At 44.9% G+C, this 22,072-nt stretch overlaps 1 protein-coding gene across 1 annotated transcript in view; it reads right to left on the bottom strand.

The window, feature by feature from the left end:
* LOC140205927 (FYN-binding protein 2) overlaps positions 1–22,072 on the bottom strand; it is an 83,626-nt gene that overhangs the window by 49,794 nt on the left and 11,760 nt on the right.

Below are 22,072 nucleotides of genomic sequence, written 5' to 3'. Positions count from 1 at the left end.
GGAAAAGAACATTAACATGTTTTATGGAAAGGAGAAATAACTGAGGAAGGTGATAAGCTGCATTGCGTCTGTTGGAGAGTTTATAAAAAGAACTAACAAATAACATCTCAATGGATAATTTCAAGAGGTATTAAGTGAAAGCCTCTAATGTTCTGAATTTTAATTAAACAATTTGAAAATCCATTGGTCAAAGTTGATCTCAATCTACAGTTGAACGAGTTTTGAACAAAGTAAATACCAAAGGTCCAAATAAAATTTTTGGTGAACAGTCTATTATTATAAGCATTGTACTAGATTTATAGTGCTTTTTCACATTACTGATTTGTCAAATATACTGAGAATGCCAAAACAGACAAAAAAAAGTAACTATTGTTGCCAATAGTTTAAAAAACTCAAACTACAAAAATTTTGAAAATAAGGACAAAAAAAATATTATGTTACCTCAATCTCTTAAATTTACTTCTATATAAACCATTACAACATAACACTGCTTGAAAATATAAACATTCTTTTGGTGAGGCAGTTAGATTTTAAGATACATTTGACTAGATTTTACCTGCACATATATGAAGGTTACAAAATAGTTAACAACAATCTATCAGTGATTCAAATCTAAGCTCCACAACTGGATGCAATAAAATAAGCTATTAGAGTTCATACCACTGGGAGCTGGCTTACAGAAAATTTTGATTTATTGAAATAGAATGTGCAATAGGCCCTTCCATCCATGCTACCCAACTCCCCCCGATTTAACCCTAGCCAAATCACGGGACAACTTACAATGACCAATTAACCTACCAATCAGTACGTCTTTGGACTGTCGGAGGAAAGCAGAGCACTCCAAGGAAACACACGCAGTCACAGGGAGAACATACAAACTCTTCACAGACAGCGGCGGGAATAGAATGGGGCTTGCTGTTACTGTAAAATGTTGTACCAACCACTATGCTTAACCTGTATCAGATTAGACCTGGACAAAGGTATCTCTGTTGACAGAAATTACGCTGCTTGATGGAAAAGGGGTTGAGTAACAATAAGTTTTTCACGAGGCTTCGCTTTCCTCGAAGCTGGTGAGGTTGATGTCCATGAAGGAGCTGGCTGAGTTTATAACCCTCTGCAGCTTTTTCCAGTCCTCTGTAATGAGGCAACCAATCTGTAGAAACTTGCTAGTGTTTGGTGGCATACCAAATCTCCTCACTCTCCTAATAAAATATAGCCACTGTCGTGCCTTCGTAATTTCATCAACATGTTGGGCCCAGGATAGATCTTCAGAGACACTGTCCCCCTTCAGTTAGATTAGCAGGATTCTTGCTAAAAACACGATGGCACCAACCTTCTTAATTCTAAGTTCTCATTTCTGAACATCTTTTATATTGTATCTAGACTGCCATTGTACTATCCCAATATCTGGATCAGCATTACTGGAAGTGTGGGGGGGGGGGGGGGTGGAGTTCTAAACAGATCAAGGGGAAGATAAACTGAAGTTAGACTGAATGGTCTGCCTTAAGCCTTGTTGGTCTGCATTAGTGTAAATACACCACTCAAACTTCTTCCTAACTCTCTGCATCTAACACAACCAGTATTCTCTCCTTTTTGCACATTTAGCTTTCCCTTAAAAAGCAGCTGTACTCTCATGAGGAAATGAAATTTTCTAGTTTAAACTAAAAACAGCCTGAAAGATCAATTTGGAAAAATCTCTTCCTCTGTTTTCAACGACATAACTCTATTCCAACTAGTGATGTCAACGGGCAGAATTTACATTTCTTTATTTATAGCACAAGTGACTTTCAAAAATGGACAATTGGATCTGACTAATCCCATATTTCAATGTGATCTGCTGGCCAATGATGAAATGGAGAATGTGGCTGCCATTGAGAAGAAACCAAACAGTGTTCATTATTACTGAGGGGATCCAGGAGTGCCCCTATTAACTGTTTGGAGAGAGACACTTATCATTGATGGTTTGTTTAGAAAAGGGGGGGGGGAGAGAGAGGAGAGAGAGAAGAGAGAGAGAGAGAGAGAGAGAGAGAGAGAGAGAGAGAGAGAGAGAGAGAGAGAGAGAGAGAGAGAGAGAGAGAGAGAGAGAGAGAGAGAGAGGAGAGAGAGGGGAGAGAGAGGGGAGAGAGAGGGGAGAGAGAGGGGAGAGAGAGGGGAGAGAGAGGGGAGAGAGAGGGGAGAGAGAGGGGAGAGAGAGGGGAGAGAGAGGGGAGAGAGAGGGGAGAGAGAGGGGAGAGAGAGGGGAGAGAGAGGGGAGAGAGAGGGGAGAGAGAGGGGAAAGAGGAGAGAGAGGGGAGAGAGGGGGAGAGGAGGGGAGAGAGGGGAGAGAGGGGAGAGAGGGGGAGAGAGAGGAGAGAGAGGAGAGAGAGGAGAGAGAGAGGAGAGAGAGAGAGAGAGAGAGAGAGAGAGAGAGAGAGAGGAGAGAGAGAGAGAGAGAGAGAGAGAGACGAAGATTAACAGTGGACTGTCACTTTAAGGCATTGGAAGTAACTTTGGATTTTTACTGAGCTTGGAGTTGGAGACAGCACCAAGCAGCTCGAAGGTTGCTATGGTGACCGAAGGCAGTGTTAATTAATGGACACTTGATGTTATGATTTTCAGCTGGTTATTGATGTTACTTCCAAGGACAGGTTGCCTGCTTGTGCACCCCTTTACAGACAAAGGAAGGAGGGACTCTTTTGAGTGACAGGTGATGCTCAGCCTGGTGAAATAAACGGGAGGTCAGATGATACAGACCTCATGACACATGATCTGGACACTGAATGAGCATAGTTGTGCCCGCAGAGAAAGTGGGTTTCGGAGGATCGATCAGGCGGGATTGATCCAAATTGCTATTCCATCGGTGAAGAAGGAGTTGACTGGTGGGGGAGCTGTCTATGTGTCCATCCTCGCCTGGGTGATAGCTCCACCACAGAAGACCGGTCCCCCGGGTTAAGGTCACAGTCGATGACTTGTAAAGGATTTCGGAGGACGACGAGAAGATCGACGGCATCAGCTCACCTGAAGACTCAACTCACTCACTCTCTCTCTCTCTCCATCGCTATTCAACTAAATACCACGAACTGAACTGAACTGAACTTTACTCAACATCGTAAGACTGTATCATTTTACCCCTTAGACTTAAAGAAGCTTGGTTTTTTCCATACATATAGATATTCCACACTTACTTTTATATATAATCATTGCTAACCCTGTTTGATCTATTTACATTTATATTACTGTATTGCGTAGTTTACTAATAAATATCAGTAGTTTATAGCAATACGAGACTCCAAAGTGTTTTCCATCTCTGCTGGTTTCTTAACCCCCGTCACGGGGTACGTGACAATTACAGTGAAAAAATGGCAAAGAAATAATAAAGAAAATCTTACTTTTTTTTTGAGAATATTACCAAGAAAGTTGATGAGGCAAGGCAAGAGATGTTGTCTACATGGACATTAGCAAGATATTTGACAAGGTCCCGCATGGAAGGGTGGTCAAAAAGTTTCAGTTACTGGCATTCAAAATGGGTCGTAAATTGGATAAGACATTGGCTTTGTGGGAGAAGCCAGAGAGCGGTAGTAGATGGTTCCATCTCCGATTGGAAGCCTGTGAATATTGGTGTGCTGCAGGGATCAGTGCTGGGTCTGTTGTTGTTTGTCATCTATTGCAACAATCTGGATAATAATGTGGTAACTGGATCAGCAAATCTCTGGATGACACCAAGATTGGAGGTGTAGTGGACAGCTAGGAAGACCATCAAACCTTGCAGCGGGATATGGACAAGTTGGAAAAAAATAGGGCTACAAAAAATAGCACATGTAATTTAATGCAGACGTGTATGAGCTCATGTACTTTGGGAGGACAAACCAAAATAGGATTTACATGATGAGTGGTAGGGCACTAAGTAGTGTGGTAGAATAGAAGGGTTTGGGAATACAGGTTCACAATTCCTTGAAAGTTGAGTCACAGGCAGATAAGGTCATAAGGTAAGCTTTTGGCAAATTGGCCTTCATAAATCAAAGCATTGAGGTATAGGAGTTGTGATATTATGTTGAAGTTTTATAAGATGTTGGTGAGGCCTAATTTGGAGTATCTTGTGCCATTTCAGTAACCTACATACAATCAGATTGAAAGAGTACAGAGAAAATTTACAAGGATGTTGCTGGATTGGAGGTCCTGAGTTATCGGGAAAGGTTGAATAGGGTTAGAACTTTATTTCTTGGAGCGTAGACAATTGAAGAGAGATATGATTTGATAGAGGTATACAAAATTATGAAGGGTATTAATAGTGCAAGTGCAAGCAGGCCTTTTTCCACTGAGGCTGGATGAGGCTAGAACTAGAGGTCATTGGTTAAGGGTGAAAGGCAAAATGTTTAAGGGGAACATGAGGAAGGAGTTCTTCACTCGGGGTGATGAGAGTATGGAACGAGCTGCCAGCGGAGATGTTGGATGTGGGTTCGATTTCAACAGCTATGAGAAGTTTGGATTGGTACACAGACGGGTATGGAGGGCTCTGGTCGTGTGCAGGTCAATGGAAGTAAGCAGATGAATAATTCAGTGTGGACTAGATGGTTCGAAGGGCCTGTTTTGTGGTGTGGTATTCAATGTCTCTATAGACCTAAACTAGTCTGTAACTTTTATTGCGAGTGCTTTCAGTTCAGTTGAACTTTGTCAAGAATAAAAGTTGGTGCAAAACAAGAGTTTTTTTTAGTTTTAACCAAAAATACCCCATAGTGTCAAACACAAAAACTAGAAAAATAAATACTGAACTGAACAAAAAATAATTGAAAACTGAAAAAAATTAAAAGCGCACTCATTCTTGTTAATTACTCTGTCATTATAGGATTCATATTTTAACTACACTCTGGATAAAACTTCCTGTGTTCATCGTATTAATAAGAGTTATTTATAACACTATCAGGCAGGAGCTGGGGAGAATAGATTGGGAGCAACTATATGGGGGTAAATCCACATGTGACATGTCAGACTCCATTAAAGCTGGATTGAGTGCAATGCCAGTATGTTTCTATGAAGTTGAAAGGTAAAGATTAGCAAGGATTGAGAACGTTAGGTGATAAGAGACTGTAAACTTAGGCCTTATATATGCTTTATTTTTCTTTTTGATTAAGAAGTTGAATTATTGGAGAAGATTCTTAGGGGCAGGTTTTGGAAAAGCATGGATTTATTAGGGATAAACTGCATGGCTTTGTGCAGAGGAGATCCTGTTTCACAAATTTGGTCGGGATTTTTCAGAAAGTTAAGATCATTGTGTTATTATGTGTGGAATTCCCAGTGGGCATAGTGAGGGCTTCTCCCAAAACCGGAAGCTACGATGGTGACTTGGTTGAGTGCGCACAGGGATTGAGCCGCATTTCAGTAATAAAATGTTCTACTGTAAACCCATGTCAAGTTTGTCTTTATTAAGGACAAACATAACAGTTTGAGCACTGGATCAGCATAAGAGAATCTACAGATGCTGGAAATCTAGAGTAACAATACAGTACAAAATACTGGAGGAATTCAGCAGGTCATCCTGCTTCCCTGGAAAGGAATACGTTGTTCACATTAGTAAAGCATAACGAAGTTTCTCATGGTAGGCTGATCCAGAAGATCCCGTCATATGGGATAAATGGTGAGGTTAATTCAAAATTGGCTTGGTCTAGAAGACCGAGGGTAGTAGTGGAATAGTGTTTCTCTGATTGCATAACTGTGACCAGTGGTGTTCCACAAGGATCAGTATTTGCTGGGTCTTGTATGTGATCTGGATGAAAATGTAGGTGTTTCAATTAGCAAGTCTGCAGACAACATGAAAATTGGAGTTGTGGATAGTAAGAAAAATTGTCAAAGGGTACAGCAAGATACAGACCAGTTGGAAATCCGGGCAGACAAGTGGAAGATAGAGTTTAATCTGGGCAAATGCAAATGTTACACTTTGGAAGTTTAAATGCGAGAGGAAAATTCACAGAAATTGGCAGGAGCCTGAAGAGCATTGACATACAGAGAGCTGGAGTGAAATCCAAAGCTTCGCTGAAAGTGGCCACACAAGTGGATCGGGTGCTCAAGAAGATGTATAGCATATTTGCCTTCATTGGTTGGAGCACTGTGTCTCAAAGCTGGGTTGTCATGTTGCACCTGTATAGAAGTTTTGTTAGAGCACACTTGGAGTATAGTGCGCAGTTCTGGTCTTGATAGAAAACTGTCTCAGATCCTGTAATCTACCCTTGCAACTGCATTATCTCATGAAGGAACCACATTCAAAAAACTTTTCTGGTCCCATTCAAATGTCCCCATATGCTTCCTAAAATGAGATAACCACAACTAAACACAACAGTTGAGGCTGAACCAATATTGCATAATGGCACAACAAGAGAAAATCTTTTGCCTGCTTTTACACTCTATGCCTCTCTTTGTTAGTTACTTTGTTTTGTTAGTCACTTTCTCAACCTTCCCTGCACCTTTCAATGATTTGTCTATACACAAACCTGGTGCCATCTGCTTCTCAGAAGTTTTACTCTGTTACATTCTCTCTTCTCATTCTTCTTATTAAATGCATTGTCTCGTATTTTTCCAGATTAATGCTTCCACCATTTGGCCAGCAGGCTGCTATCGCTCTTTGCCTTGCATTTCACAACACTGTGAAGTTTTAGGTCATTTGCAATTTTACAAATAGCGCCCCCCACCCCCCCACAGCTGGAACCAAAATTCAAGTTATTAACAAAGAAAAAATGCAGTCTCCCAAATACCAGTTGCTGGAGAATAGCACATCATCTTCCTCCAAATCAGGAAAAAGCAAAGCATAATTTTTGATCGTCTACTCAAGGTATCAATTTCCCCTTTATGGCATATGCTTCAGCTTTGCTAATAGACCTTTAAGTGCAACATCTTAGTAAAAGCTTTCTGAAAGTTCAACAACTCCATTACCTGCATCAAAACATTGTTACATCAGTTAAACACCATCTACTTTTAACTAACAAAACCCAGTGTTGATTTCCTTTTATTAATACAGTTTCCCCTGCAGGACTCTATCCCGTCTAGATCAATATTTCTAAAAGCTTTCATGCCATATAAGCTGACTGGACTGTAATGGTTGGACACTCTGACTCCTGTTATTGTTTTAGGGAATCACATTTATCACTTTGCAGTCCACTGGAGTCGACCCCACTGCTAAACAGCATCAAACTATTGTGATCAGAGCTCCTGTAATTTCTTCCCGTGCTTTCCTTTGGATGATCAGGTACATCCCACCCAGTCGTAGTGACTTGCCCATTTTAAGTTCAGATAACATACTTACTCCAATTTTTAACATTACAGTGTCACAAACATATCCCCTTCACTATTACTTTGGAAGCATGTATTTCCCTGGTGAAGATAGATGCCAAGTACTTGTGGTACCTTCACACTGTCCTTATCCTGTCAGCATCCTTGAAAAATGTCTTTGTGCTTATTAGTCCCCTCTCCTCCATACAGTAACTTTTACTCCTTACACATCTAGAACGTCTTACATTTCACTTATATTGGCAGTTAAGCTGTCCTTACTCCATTTATTTTAGCTTTTATTTTCTCTGGGTCTTTGTAATCAGCCTGGTTCTTGTTTCTAATTGCCATCATAAATAAAACCCTTTTTTTTGCTTTATCTCCTTTGATAGCCCTATCATGATCCCAGATTTGTTTGTACATCCTTTGTATCATAGAATATAGAATAGTAAAGCACATTACAGGCCCTTCGGCCCACAATGTTGTGCTGACCCTCAAACCCTGCCTCCCATATAACCCCCCACCATAAATTCCTCCATATACCTGTCTAGTAGTCTCTTAAACTTCACGAGTGTATCTGCCTCCACCACTGACTCAGGCAGTGTATTCCACGCACCCAACCACTCTCTGAGTAAAAAACATTCCTCTAATATCCCCCTTGAACTTCCCACCCCTTACCTTAAAGCCATGTCCTCTTGTATTGAGCAGTGGTGCCCTGGGGAAGAGGTGCTGGCTATCCACTCTATCTATTCCTCTTATCTCGTATACCTCTATCATGTCTCCTCTCATCCTCCTTCTCTCCAAAGAGTAAAGCCCTAGCTCCTTTAATCTCTGATCATAATGCATACTCTCTAAACCAGGCAGCATCCTGGTAACACACATCAAAGTTGCTGGTGAACGCAGCAGGCCAGGCAGCATCTCTAGGAAGAGGTACAGTCAACGTTTCCGGGCGAGATCCTTTGTCAGGACCTTCAGTTAGTCCTGACGAAGGGTCTTGGCTTGAAACGTCGACTATACCTCTTCCTAGAGATGCTGCCTGGCCTGCTGCATTCACCAGTAACTTTGATGTGTGTTGCTTGAATTTCCAGCATCTGCAGAATTCCTCGTGTTTAAGCATCCTGGTAAATCTCCTCTTCCAATGCTTCCACATCCTTCCTATAGTGAGGCGACCAGAACTGGACACAGTACTCCAAGTGTGGCCTAACCAGAGTTTTATAGAGCTGCATCATTACCTCATGACTCTTAAATTCTAACCCTCGACTTATGAAAGCTAACACCCCATAAGCTTTCTTAACTAGAAACTAGAAACTAACCAGGAGCTTTCTTCTGGGAATGCAGCCAAACTGTATCTGAACAACCCCTTCCTTAGAGGCTGCCTTTTGTTCCAATAAAACCTTGCCGATTAACCTTTGACTGAAATTTACCTGAGCCAGCTTTGCTGAAACCACATTGAAATGACTATCTTCCGAATATATTTGCACTTTGGACTGCTCTTTTATTTTAAAACAGCTAAGATAAATCTTATCATGTTATGATCATTACATCTTGGACATTCTACTGACTACACCCAAGTTATAAGTTAGATTAAAACTTTGTTTCCTGGAGTGTATGAGAATAAGGGGGAAGATTTGATGATTCTGAGCAGAATAGACAGGGCAAATGCAAGCAGCCTTTTTCCACTGAGCTCGGGTGAGACTAGAACTAGAGGTCATATGTTAAGGGTGAACGGTGAAATATTTAAGGGGAACATGAGGGAGATCTCATTTACTCATAAGGTGGTGGATATGTTAAAAACGCTGCCAGTGGAAGTAGTGGATGCATGTTTGATTTAAAAAAAGGCAGAAAACGAGCATACTCGTGGATTCATAAACAGTGAGTACTGGGTGATAATCATAAATTTAAAAAGAGCAGAAATGGCTATCTACATCAGAAAGATAGACACGTTCAAATGCATAATAGATAACTGGATATGGTATACTGAGTGAATTGAGCAGTATTTTGAAGCAAATAGCCAATGAAAAGTTTTGCTAAGTGCCCCGGGTCGAAAAGCATACATAGAAACATAGAAGAAACACAGAAAAACTTTAGCACAATACAGGCCCTTCAGCCCACAAAGCTGTGCTGAATATGTTTGCTTAGAAGTTTAACTGCTCTAATCAAACCAGCAGAAATGAGCTTTGTTGATATAGTGAAAGTACTGTGAAAACACATAGAACTGCAACCATTATTGATTGCAGAAAGCTTTAGGTTTCATAACAGGAATCAAAAGGAAGGGGAGCGTTACACTCTTCACACACACACACACACACATTGCGCTGAATGCATGCACTTCATTGTGTTCTCTGGTATATTCTCATAATGGGTCCTAAATGGGGGGAGGAGACGGGGGGGGGAGAGGAGGGAGGAGGGAGGTGGGAGGAGGGAGGTGGGAGGAGGGAGGAGGGAGGAGAGAGGAGGGAGGAGGGAGGAGGGAGGAGAGAGGGAACTGCCAGGAGTTCACACTGATCAAGAATAATATGGAGCTATTTCTGTGTTTTCTGGAAGATACCATTTTGTAAATATTGACAGTTTTCTTTTTAGTTTTTTTATAAGGTTGATTATTGTTGCACCCCTGCCCTAAAGAACTGCAGCCATTCTTTTGCCTTTGGTCATAACCCACGTATCTCACATTTGGGTGATAGCGGTGGGATGGCTAGTCTCAAAGGGATGCTTTCAATTCAGGGAAGATTGGGATTGCCATCCCAAGTCAGGAATCCCCCCACCTCCCGAGGTTTAAAATGAAACAGATGCCTAGGAAACAGTGGAGGCCTCAGAGGAGGAAAAACTTCAACCCAGGGCAGGCTCAAACTCAGGCCAGGAACAAAAGGGCCTTCAAGTGGCACCACTTCCGAATTTTGCCTGGAATATCTATTCAGAGACTTTTTGTCTACCCAGCACAGGGCAGAAGATGCTTTTAAGAAGGAACTCCAAAGCCTGTGGAGGGGTCCCAAGATGCTTATCAACAAGGTGAAAATATTGGGAACTATCTCCTCAGGTTCGAGAGGAAGGCCCAGATATGGCAATGGCCCGAGGGAGGAGTGAGTCTGCTAGCTAGTGCTACTACTGACGGGTAAAGCTTTCAAAGCCTACACCGCAATGGATGAAGGTTCAACAACTATATTGACCTGAAGGAGGCGGCTGACTAAATTTGATATCTTGACAGAAACCTATCATCAACACTTTCGTTCCAGTACACTACCACCCACTGAGATGTTTCATTGCCCGACGGGTCTCTACCACAGATAGATTTGACCACAGCAGATGCCTGAGGAGGAGATTGGTGAGGCCATTGTTCTGGAAGCTGCTGCAGGTTCTTCCTCCAGATGCCAGAACCCAGGTCTGAGAGCACGAGCCAGTGGATGGACATTGGTCCGACTTGCCCTGCAGTACCTGAATGACCACAAGGGGACAGCATCACGACCATCATTCTGAAGCAACAGAGACCCTAACCCTCCATAGGACTCTCAGAGCAACTCTGTGGAACTGGGGAGTGGGAGAATGAGGACAAAGAACCTTTGGTAGTTTTTTCTAAGACTTTTATTTGTTACCATTGTCAGCAGCCAGGTCATAAATCCTCTGTGTGTCCATTCAAGAAGCCCAATTTGTCAGGTATGTGCTATGTACCAAGAAAGGGAGAATGTGATGATGATGATAATGACTGTAATGATGGTGATTATGGTAATGGAAACAAGCAGAATGTGAGGAGAAAGAGTCTTTATTTATTATAGTCAAAGTTAATGGAAAACCCATTAAAGCACCTTTAGATTCTGGTAACTCACTGCCATTCATTAAGAAAAAATATGCTCCTGCCTTTGGTGTTGACTGCAGTTACCAAACACCTAGCCAATGTTTCCATGGTGACTGGAAGTCTGAGCCACTGACAGAACTCACTCTTGAGCCAGATGACCACAAGTACTTGATGACAGTGGGGGTGCTGGAGAAACTATCAGTTGACATGGCTCTGGAGAGGGATTTGCCTGTTTTACATGAATTACTGAGGAAGGGAAATAGCCAATCACGTCCATCTGTTACTTTGAGAGTAGATAGTGCTGTTTCTTATTTTGTCATGACTCATGTTGAAACCAAAGCAATGGACAGGTTACAAGCTCTGCCTGATTTGGATGCTAGTCTGTGCAAGGGAGGGACCAAAAGGTCTAGAAAGTCACACCAGCAATGGCACCTTGAGAAATACACCAGTATTCCTGCCTCTGTTGATATCTGTACAATGGTGTACCCATTAAGGACAACTTGGAAGGGGTCGTGGAGGCCTGCAGGGTCCTGGGAACACTGACCTCTCCCATTTTGATGGCCGCCAACCAGTGGAGCTCTGGAAGGTGTTTGCTGACTTTCTACAGCTGTTCCAGCAGAGACCAGGACTAACAAAGGTCCTAAAGCCTTCCGTCAGGATCAGACCTGACCAGGGTTCAGTACGCCAACACTGCTACAGAGTGCCAGAGTGACTTGTGAGGTCCCTGAAGGATGAGATTCCAACCGTGCTGGAGCTGGGAGTCATCGAGCTTTCAAATAGTCAGTGGAGCTGTCCCCTCGTTATTGTCCACAAGAAGGATGGCACCCTGAGGGTATGCATTGATATCTGAAAGTTAAATGCCATTTCTTTTCTTGGTGCTTATGCACCACATTGATGACCTACTAGAAAGAACTGGACGGATTAACAACACTGGGCCTTTGCAAAGGCTACTGGCAGTTTCCCCTGGATGACCTACCAGAACCCCTCTCTGCCTTCCGCACAACCCTTGGGGTCTGTTTCAGTTCACCGTGATGCCATTTGGTCTTCATGGTGCACCAGCAACTTTCCAGTGGCTGACGGACCAGGTGCTCCAATACCATGAGGACCACAGTGTGGCCTACCTAGGTGACGTAGTTATCTATAGCCAGACATGGTCAGAGCACTTGGGCCATCTGTATAGGGTCCTGGGAGTTTTCCTGCTGCCGGTTCCACCCTCAATCTCCAAAATTGTGAGTGGATGAAAAGGAAAACCAGATACCTTGGCTACCAGCTGGGAGATGGAGGGGATTGAGCACAGGTGGACAAAGTGGTAGCGACTGCAACAGTACTTGAACTCACACCAAGAAGGAAGTGAAGTGAAGTCCTTCCTGGGTCTGGTAGGGTGGTATCGCAGGTTCATTTCCAAAATCAGCACTCTGGCCGCACCTCTGACTAATCTTACTGGGCAACCCCGTGATGTACAAAGTAGACAAGTGAATGTGAAAACATTTTCCAAGCCCTTAAAGCTCAAATATCTTCTTCACCAGTCCTTCAGAGCCCAGACTTTGATAAACTGTTCCTTTTCCAGGTGAATGCCTCAGGAGGAGGCTTTAGAGCAGTGTTGGCCCAAGGAGAACCTGGAGAAGAGTGACCTGTCATTTACCGGAACTGAAAACTCCTCCCAAGGGAAACCAGATATTCCACCATTATAAAATTAACCTGAACACTTCTGTTGTGCATTTAATATTTCAGTAATATTGTAAATATATTGTTTGATTTAAGCATTGTTTGTTTAAATAATTCATTCTGGGTTGTATGTAAAAGTACGTGGATAACATACATCATTACACAACCAGGTCAGAGGTGCATGCCTCATTAAATGTAAAATGAAACTAAAATGTGCATCACCCAGCTTTTGCTCTTTCAATTAGTTTTATGCTTTGGAGTTATAAAACATAACAACTTTTCAGTAATCCTTCACCCATTCTGCATTTAATCCTATACCTTATAACACTATTACCCTATAATCAGTAGACATTTGGAAAAGTATGGTACCCCACCAGAACTACCCGATAAACATCCACCTGTCTGTAACCTCTCTGCACATTTGCTGCTCCATAGGTCACCCATAGAATACATCCGGCAATGTATTGTTCCTTGTCCTATTTTTTGCTTCCAATCAAACGGATTATTTTCTGATGCTTCCATGCCATGCTCTCTCTCCAGCACAATTACATTTTCCTTCATCATCTCTGCTAAGCCTCCCTCCTTCTTTCATTCCCTAGCCTTCCTTTTAAAGGAAATTTTGCTTCAGAGTGAAAAATACACTCCAAGGAGTTGTTTGGCACAAATCATCAGGCTAAATTGGGCAGGCTGTGAACAGATCCAGCAGCTCAGGACAGGACCTGGCATCCAGGATGTGTTGTGGACCATCAGAATTTCACTTCGCTTCCAACCTGGGACATCATGGCCCAGACTATCAGCCTCTCTAACCATCACCATCAAACCAGCAGATTAACACTGACTTAGTGAAGCTTGTAGGAGTAGCACCACACATACCTCAGAATGAGGGGTCAATCTGGTGAAGCTGCAAGACAGGTGTAGTAAACCATGTATATATGTTGTAACTCGGTTACCTGTCTGGACACACACCTCTGCTGACTGCCCCTGTGGCTCCTCCCACAGAATCCTGTGTAAAGGTGTTCGCCTTGCCCCTCCCCCTCAGTCCGGGGGCAGACACTCACTGTGGAGGTCGTATTGTACAGCAAATAAAAGCCTTTCAGTATTTTACCAAACCTCAGTCTTTTGGAATAATTGAAGGTGCTTCAATTTTATTCGCTGTACGTTTTAAAACATGGAACAGGTCCTGAGACCAGAAAAATTAGACCTCAATCCGCAAACACCTGAAGCTGGAAACGCTTTCGATCTCTGGCTGGCCTGCTTCAAAGCGTAGCTAGAGGAGATTTAAGCGACCGACCTCGTAGCGAAGCGTAGAGTTCTACTCTCCAGGGTCAGTCCACGGGTCTATTCGCTGATCAGAGACCAGCCGAAATACGACGGTGCAATGAATGCCCTCAATGGACAATACCTGCGGCCGATAAACAGCGTCTATGCTCGGCACCGCTTAGCAACACGGCAACAACGCCCCGGGGAATCGAGTGCTGAGTTCGTCCAGGCCCTACGGACGCTCGTGCGAGCTTGCAATTGCCAGGAGCTGACGACGGCGCAGCACGCAGAACTCCTAGTGAGAGACGCCTTCGTTACGGGGACCAGGTCAGTGTACGTGTGCTGGAAAAAGCCGATCTTACCCTAAGTTCGGCGATGGAGCTGGCTGATACGTTGGAGGCCGCTCTGCATAACTCCGAGGCTCTCCAGTCACGCGATCCCCCGATGGCCCCGTGGGCGCTGCAGACCCCGCAACCCGCCGGCGAATCGACCTCGGCTGCAGCCAGTCGTGAGTCCGCGAAGTGCTACTTCTGCGGACTGGAGAAGCACCCCCGGAAACGCTGCGCAGCCCGACAAGCTACCTGTTCCAGCTGCGGAAAGAAGGGCCACTTTGCCAAGGTCTGTAAGTCAAAACTGCGAGCGGGATCGAGCAGCGCCACGTGTGAGACGTGGGGGTCGCCATCTTCCCTGCACACTGCCACCACGTGCGAGACATGGGGGCCGCCATCTTCCCTGCCGCCATCTTCCCTGCACGCCGCCACCACGTGCGAGACATGGGGGCGGCCATCTTGGTCGACGCCACCTCCCACCACCTACGACCAACGGGTGCTCACGGGCCACCCCACCGCGCCGGACCAAGACAGCGACCCCAACCTGGCTTCCGTGACCCTCGATCAAAGCGCTCCCCACCAGCTCGCAAGATCAATGATGGACATCCTGGTGGAGGGGCGCAGGACAAGCTGCCTGTTTGACACAGGCAGCACGGAGAGTTTTATCCACCCAGCCACGGTGCAGCATTGTGGACTCATGATACGGCTGGTAAGTCAGAGGGTCACCATGGCCTCCAGGTCGCATACAACAGACATCCGGGGGGGTTGTGTAGCAACACTAGTGGTGCAGGGCACAGAATATCGGGACTTTACGTTACTGGTCATGCCTCAACTGCGTGCCCCTGTGCTGTTGGGGTTGGACTTCCAGAGCCACCTGAAAAGCGTGGCAATAAAGCTTGATGGGCCCCTCCCGCCAATTACTGTCATAAATCCCCTGTTTTGTAGAGATATGTCACGTACCCCGCTACTGACCACACACACACACCGACCTGCACATCCCACCCAACATCATGCCAACTGCCACAGTACCGATACCACTTGCGGCCTCTCCACCCTCAGGATCCCTCCCCCACCGCTGTTTGCCAACCTGACCCCCAACTGTAAACCTGTGGCAACTAAAAGCAGGAGGTACAGCGCGGGGGACAGAGCTTTCATTAAGTCGGAGGTGCAGCGGCTGCTCAGGGAGGGGGTCATTGAGGCAAGCACAAGTCCTTGGAGGGCGCAGGTGGTGGTTGTTCGGAACGGGGAGAAGAATAGGATGGTCGTGGACTACAGCCAGACCATCAATAGGTTCACGCAGCTCGACGCATACCCTCTACCCCGCATCGCGGATATGGTCAATCAGATAGCACAGTACAAGGTGTACTCGACCATAGACCTAAAATCCGCTTACCATCAGCTCCCCATCCGCCGGGAGGACCGCCCTTACACTGCCTTCGAGGCAGACTGCAGACTTTATCAATTCCTGCGCGTCCCCTTTGGTGTCACGAATGGTGTATCTGTCTTCCAGAGGGCAATGGACCGGATGGTGGACCAGTGCCAATTGAAAGCCACGTTCCCATATCTGGATAACATCACTATCTGCGGTCACGACCAGCAGGATCACGACAACAACCTCCAAAAATTTCTCCAAGCGGCCAAATCCTTCAACCTCACCTATAACAAGTGTGTATTTGGGACCACCCGACTCGCTATCCTTGGGTGTGTCGTGGAGAATGGAGTCATTGGCCCTGACCCCGACCGTATGCGCCCCTTGTTGGAACTCCCTCTTCCCAATACCCTCAGAGCCCTCAAATTGTGCCTGGGCTTCTTTTCATATTACGCCCAATGGGTCTCTAACTACGCAGACAAGGCCCGCCCCCCTGGTCAAGTCCACCACATTCCCCCTCTCAGCCGAGGCCCGTGCGGCCTTCAACCGCATAAAAGGGGACACATGCCAAAGCAGCAATGCGTGCGGTAGATGAGGCCATTCCCTTCCAAGTAGAGAGTGACGCCTCCGACTTTGCGCTGGCTGCTACCCTCAACCAGGCGGGAAGACCGGTGGCGTTCTTCTCCCGTGCCCTTCAAGGCCCTGAAATTCTGCACTCCGTGGTAGAGAAAGAGGCCCAGGCCATAGTGGAAGCTATAAGGCACTGGAGGCACTATCTTGCTGGCAAAAGGTCCACCCTGCTAACTGATCAGCACTCAGTCGCATTCATGTTTAATAATCAGCAGCGGAGCAAAATCAAAAATGATAAAATTCTGAGGTGGAGAATCGAACTCTCCACCTACAACTATGACATCATGTACAGGCCTGGAAAGCTCAACGAGCCCTCCGATGCCCTATCCCGGGGAACATGCGCCAGCGCGCAGATCAACCAGCTATATGCCCTACACGTAGATCTTTGCCACCCGGGGGTCACCCGGCTTTTCCACTTCGTGAAAGCCCGGAACCTGCCTTACTCCCTTGAGGAGATCAGGATGATGACCAGGGACTGCCAAGTCTGCACAGAGTGCAAGCCGCACTTCTACCGACCCGAAAAGGCACCACTCATCAAGGCCACCCGCCCCTTTGAGTGACTGAGTGTTGACATTAAGGGCCCCCTTCCCTCCACCGACCGCAATGTGTACTTTCTTAATGTAATTGACGAGTACTCGCGGTTCCCCTTCGCCATCCCCTGCCCGGACACCACTACCACGTCAGTTATAAAAGCCCTGCGCAAGCTCTTCACTCTGTTCAGATACCCATGCTATATCCACAGTGACAGAGGGTCCTCGTTTATGAGTGACGAGCTGCGCCAATACCTACTGGCTAGGGGAATTGCAACCAGTAGGACCACGAGCTATAATCCCCGGGGGAATGGACAGGTAGAGAAGGAGAATGGCACAGTGTGGAAAGCCACACTCTTAGCCCTCAGGTCAAAGGGACTGCCGGTCTCCCGCTGGCAGGAGGTCCTCCCCGAGGCACTCCACTCCATCCGCTCCCTGTTATGCACGGCCACCAATGCCACCCCTCATGAGCGGCTCTCTTCTTTTCCCAGAAAATCGACCACTGGAACCACCCTACCATCTTGGCTGATGTCCCTGGGGCCAGTGCTGCTCCAGAAACATGCGAGGAGCAATAAATACTCCCCAATAGTCGAGAGGGTTCACTTACTTCATGCAAACCCTCAGTATGCCTACGTGGTTTTACCTGATGGGCAGGAGGACACGGTCTCCATCCGCAACCTGGCGCCCACAGGAGCTCTGGGCCCCTACCCCGAACACTCCGTGGTGACTATTGACCCCGTACCCACCAATGTATATACCTACGAGACACCATGCACCCCAAACCCTATACAGACACCACACGACACTCCCATACCAGGCGCGACGCACACGCACCAGGGATTACCAACGCCTAACGTGCTGGCACCGGAAGTCAGGCCGGAGCCAGCACAACCGCCATCGCCGGTGCAATCACCACCGGTGCTACGTAGATCACAGCAACAGACTCAACCGCCTGATAGACTTAACCTGTAAATATACTTCTTGTAAATGTTGTCAGTCACTTCACCCCTCGGGACTCTTTTTAAAAAAAAAAGGAGGGGTGAATGTGGTAAACCATGTATATATGTTGTAACTCGGTTGTCTGTCTGGACACACCCCTCTGCTGACTGCCCCTGTGGCTCCTCCCACAGAGTCCTGTATAAAGGTGTTCGCCTTGCCCCTCCCCCTCAGTCCGGGGGCAGACACTCACTGTGGAGGTCGTATTGTACAGCGAATAAAAGCCTTTCAGTATTTTACCAAACCTCAGTCTTTTGGAGTAATTGAAGGTGCTTCAACAGGACTGTTTGCATGCCAGACAACAAAGAACATGCAACAGGCAAAGCTCAACAGCAGAAGTGATTTTCTCTGACTCTTCTCTGCGCTAAGACAACAGGAATTTATACAGCCGGTTAGGCCCCGTTTATCGACTACGGCCCAGGTTTTAACACAATCATTCTATCCAAATCTATTGTCAGGCTTCAAGATCTGAGCCTCTAAACCTCCCTCCGCAACTGGATACTCGACTTCCTCATGATTTAATGAAGATTAGTAACAACATCTCCACATTACTGATCACCAGTACACCTTGAGGCTATGTGCTTAGCCCTCAGCTCTACACTGAAACACACAGGACTGTGTGGCTAAGCACAACTCCAGTGCAATCTTCAAATTCACTAATGACACTACCATGGTACGGGTCATAGCCGGTGGCAAGTCACCTTACTGGAGCATGATAGGACACCTGGTTGAGTGGTGTCACAATAACAACCTTCTGCTAAACATCAGCAAAACTAAACAGCTGAATACTGACCTTACAAAGCGGGAGGAAAGCAAACATGTACCAGTCTACATTGGGGCAGTCAACAATGAAGAGAGTCAGCAGCCTTAAATTCCTGAGTTTTAACACAGCAGACGACCTGTCCTGCGCCCAGCACGTAGACGTAAACAGAAAAAAAAGCAGCATGCTGGCATCCTTACTTTCCTAGTAGTTTCAGCTTGTCACCAAACACTCCTAACAAACAGTGTACCCTTGTAAGTATCCTTATGGGTTGTAATATTGTTCTTCCTTGTTAAAATTGCGTATAGCTGTTTAATTTATGTTTTCCTCGTGAATATTGCTTATATGCTATGTGTCTGAAAAGCTGCTCCAAGTTTTTCATTGCTCCTGAGCAGACATGTATTTGTGCATATAACAATAAACTCAAATTCACTTCACTCTATGTGGCATCAAGGAATGGGCAGAGGCAGAGGATACAGCAAAGGCCATGGACTGTGAAAACACAACATTCCAGTATCAGGACTGAGGACGTGCTCCAGAACTTGGTCAAGCTGTTCCAGTGTAGCCACAACGCTGGCATCTACACAGCAATGTGGAAAATTATCCAGGTATACCCATCAAAAAGAAGCAGGATAAATAAACACGGCCAATTACCATATATCAGCTTACCCTTGATTACCAGCCAAGTGATGGAAAGAATCATCAACAGAACTACCAGACAGCACTTGCTTAGCAATAACTTGCTCACAAAAGCTTAGTTTGGGTTCCGACAAGGTCAGTCAGCTCCTGGCTTTACAGCAGGCTTGGTGCAAAGATGGATAAAAGAACTGAACTCCAAAAATGAAGTGATAGTAATTGCCCTTGACATCAAGTCATAGTTTGATCGAATAGAACATCAAGGAGTTGAGGCACCTCCCCAAGGCCATCAGACTTCTGATCTCCCAGCTGCATCATATTTAAAGTGTCACTAGCTAATCTGTTCCGTACTTCCCAATATTTAAAATTAACGCACTTTAGTTTGTTATTTACATGTAGATTTTATCCGTACTTTCATAAGTTACTGTGTGTTATATGTACTACTGTGCTTTACACCCTGGGTTGAAGAAATGCCCAATTTCTTGAATAATGTTATGGTTATATACGTGCATATAATTAAGTGACAATAAAATTGACTTGATGACTTGACTGAAACATACATATGCTTTGAACTTTGTATCTCTAAATAAGAATAAAATAAAAATAAATAGGATTTTATGGGAATCAGGGAGAACCTCTCTGCCATGCACAATGGAAGATATCTGACGCCCAATCCACTCAGCCACAAATCATCTCTGTAGTGTTCCTCAGGGTACTGGGCCCAACCATCTTCTGCTGCTTCTTCAATGTCCTCTTCAATCACTAGTTTAGTAGCACGTCCTGACATTCATCTGCATTACCATCACTGAATGCCCTGCTACCAATATCCTGGAGGTTATCATTGACTAGAAACTGAATTGGGAAGTACATACCAGCAGGCACAAGGACTGCTCTTATAATAAGGCCACTGAACAGACCTCTTATAGAGCATAGAACATAGAAATCTACAGCACATTGCAGACTCTTACAGGCACATTACAGACCATGTAACCTACTCTAGAAACTACCTAGGATTTCCCTACTGCATAGGCCTCTATTTTTCCAAGCTCCGTGTACCTATCTAAGGGTCTCTTAAAAGACCCTATTGTATCCACCTCTACCACCATCGCTGGCAGTGCATTCTTTGTGAATCTTTGCAAGATGAAAATTTTCTTCATCAGATCAAATGCGACTCGTATTTAGGTGACTGTTCCCCTTGTTACTGTAACAGGGCTGAAAATACCAACTCCTAATATCTAGGTTCACTACCCAGGTGGGAGCTTTCTATGAAATTCAAAGAAGGCATGGAAGTGACCTTAAAAACGCAAACACGAGGAAACCTGCAGATGCTGGAATTTCAAGCAACACACATAAAAGTTGCTGGTGAACGCAGCAGGCCAGGCAGCATCTCTAGGAAGAGGTACAGTCATTGTTTCGGGCCGAGAACCTTCATCAGGACTAACGAAGGGTCTCGGCCCAAAACGTCGACTGTACCTCTTCCTAGAGATGCTGCCTGGCCTGCTGCGTTCACCAGCAACTTTGATGTGTGTTGATGGAAGTGACCTGTGCACTTTGTACTGTGCCATTTCCATGTGTGCATGTTATTAACTTTTTACCCTTAATTCACAAGGTTGATGCAAATTTTAATATTTCAAGTAAATTTTACACAAATATTCATTTAATGTCACAATCAATAAATGGCTCTGTTTCCTCAGTATTGGATTATCAACATACAAGCCAAGTATGTATGGTCAAGTGTCACTTCTATGGAAAATGCCGTTCTCAAGGTTAAGTTTTCATTCCTGTGAACGGTTTATTCAGTTATTTCTTGTCTGATAAAATCCACTCTTGACCTGACAATCCACATTGTTATTTCCTTTCCCCTTTCTGTTTCCTTGCACTGAACATTCTGTGTAACGATTACACTACATTCTGCATTATGATATCGGTTTTCCCTTGCACTGATTGATGAAATGGTCTGTGTGTATGGCATGCAAAGTAAAGTTTTTCACTGCCCCTTGAAACAAGTGACAATAATAAATCAATATATATATATAAATAATGTGCCATAGGAGCAGCTCAGAGCGTAACGAATCCTTGTGAGTAACTTACTTCCCAACTTCCCAAAGCCTCTCCACCATCTACAAGGGTCAGGTCAGAACTGTGCTGGAATACACTCCAGTTGCCTGGATGAGTGCATCGTCAACAACATTCAGGAAGCTGAACAGTACACAGGATATAGTAGTCAGCTTGACAGGCACCTCATTTACAACCAGTCACTCCAACCACACCGCACAGTAGCAGCAGTCTGCACCGTCTGCAGGATGCACTGCAGTAACTCACCAAGACTCCTTAGACAGCACCTTCTAAACCCACAACCTCAATCAGCTGGAAAAGCACGGGGACACCACCACATGAACATTACTCTACCAGCCACTCACCATCGAGACTCAGAAATATAACACCGTTCCTTCCTAAGTGTATTGTGGGTACACCCACTCCTCAAGGATTTACAGTGGTTCAATAAGACAGCTCAGCCCCACCTACTCTAAAGCAATTAGTGTTGGACAATTAACTTCTGGCTCAGCATGCAAAGCCTTTGCACATCCTTTAAATGAATAAAAAAAATGTTATCCAGGAATACTTTAGGACCAAGTTTCTCTCAGTGCTGAGTTTCTGATATCACTCTATCATGTTTCCACAGTTACCTGCACCTGTGGTTTACAAGGGTAATTCACCACATACCACACATTCAAAAACACATATAATGAACAAATTTAGTCATGTCATTTCTATTTTCATTTACTCCAGTAAAATCCTCACACTGACCAAATTGAACACAAACTGCCTTCCCATTTCGTGTTCCTTCTTTTTAAAATCTTATCTTATTTCCTGACT

This window comes from Mobula birostris, chromosome 12, assembly GCF_030028105.1.
Source record: "Mobula birostris isolate sMobBir1 chromosome 12, sMobBir1.hap1, whole genome shotgun sequence".
Taxonomy (NCBI): Eukaryota; Metazoa; Chordata; class Chondrichthyes; order Myliobatiformes; family Myliobatidae; genus Mobula; species Mobula birostris.
This window is presented reverse-complemented; position numbering and strand designations above follow the sequence as displayed.